Genomic DNA, 1,947 nt, shown 5'->3' with positions numbered 1-1,947 from the left:
AATAGTGTCTAGTAGTGCAGAAGAATACAGAACAGTGTCCAGTAAAATAAAGAATACAGAACAGTGTCTAGTAATACAGAAGACTATAGAACAGTGTCCAGTAATACAGAAGAATACAGAACAGTGTCTAGTAATACAGAAGACTATAGAACAGTGTCTAGTAATACAAAAGAATACAGAACAGTTTCTAGTAATACAGGAAAATACAAAACAGTGTCTTTTACAGAACAGTTTCTAGTAATACAGGTGAATACAGAACAGTGTCTTGCTATACAGAAGAATACAGAACAGTTTCAAGTAATACAGGGGAATACAGAACAGTGTCCAGTAATACAGAAGCATACAGAACAGTGTCCACTAATACAGGGGAATACAGAACAGTGTCCAGTAATACAGGATAAAACAGAACAGTTTCTAGTAATACAGGGAAATACAGAACAGTGTCTTGTAATACAGGGGAATACAGCACAGTGTCTATAGTAATACAGGAAAAAACAAAATAGTGTCTTGTAATACAGGGGAATACAGAACAGTGTCTAATAATACAGGAGAATACTGACTGTCTATAGTAATACAGAAGAATACAGAAAAGTGTCCAGTAATGCAGGGGAATGAAAACAGTGTCTTGTAACACGGGAGAAAACAAAGTAATGTCTGATAACACAGAAAAATACGTAAAGAACAGTCTCTACTCTCTACAGTCTAATAAAGATAAAAAAGTATAGAACTGTACATGAAGGTATAGGACGGAGTAGAGGAGTAGGCGAACTGTTGAGGATGTTATAGAACGGAGTAGAGGAGTAGGAGAACTGTATAGGATGGTTTAGAACGGAGTTGAGGAGTAGGAGAACTGTATAGGATGGTATAGAACGGAGTAGAGGAGTAGGAGAACTATATTGGATGGTAAGAACGGAGTTGAGGAGTAGGAGAACTGTATAGGATGGTATGGAACAGTGTAGAGGAGTAGGAGAACTGTTGAGGATGTTATAGAACGGGGTAGACGAGTAGGAGAAGTGTATAGGATGGTATAGAACGGAGTAGAGGAGTAGGAGAACTATATAGGATGGTATATAATGGAGTATAGGAGTGGGAGAACTGTATAGGATGGTATGGAACTGAGTAAAGGAGTAGGAGAACTGTATAGGATGGTATGGAACGGAGTAGAGGAGTGGGAGAACTGTATAGGATGGTATAGAACGGAGTAGAGGAGTAGGAGAACTGTATAGGATGGTATAGAATGGAGTAGAGGAGTAGTAGAATTGTAAAGGATGGTTTAGAACGGAGTTGAGGAGTAGGAGAACTGTACAGGATGGTATAGAACGGAGTAGAGGAGAAGGAGAACTATATAGGATGGTATAGAACGGAGTAGAGGAGTATGAGAACTGTATGGGATGGTATAGAACGGAGTAGAGGAGTAGGAGAACTGTATAGGATGGTATGGAACGGAGTAGAGGAGTAGGAGAACTTTATAGGATGGTATAGAATGGAGTAGAGGAGTAGGAGAACTATATTGGATGGTAAGAACGGAGTTGAGGAGTAGGAGAACTATATAGGATGGTATGGAACGGAGTAGAGGAGTATGAGGAGTAGGAGAACTGTATAGGATGGTATAGAACGGAGTAGAGGAGTATGAGAACTATATAGGATGGTATAGAACGGAGTTGAGGAGTAGGAGAACTGTATAGGATGGTATAGAACGGAGTAGAGGAGTAGGAGAAGTTCAAAAGAAATCAAATCATTTTTAAAAGAAAATTCTTATATCAGTGTTACACATTTCAGGTTTTAAAAAACTCCAATATGTTAATTTTAACTTCTCCGAATTTCAACCTTCATGCTTTCTGTATCAAAATTTTCCCAAGAAATATTTAGAGGTCTTTCCCAATTAACAAAGTCGATCGCCATATTTTCTGAACAGCGATCTGGTCTTCTCTATTGGTGGAAGGGGGG

The sequence above is a fragment of the Eurytemora carolleeae genome, unplaced genomic scaffold (genome assembly GCF_000591075.1).
Source record: "Eurytemora carolleeae unplaced genomic scaffold, Eaff_2.0 scaffold424, whole genome shotgun sequence".
NCBI classification, from domain to species: domain Eukaryota; kingdom Metazoa; phylum Arthropoda; class Copepoda; order Calanoida; family Temoridae; genus Eurytemora; species Eurytemora carolleeae.
Note: the sequence above shows the minus strand (reverse complement) of the source record.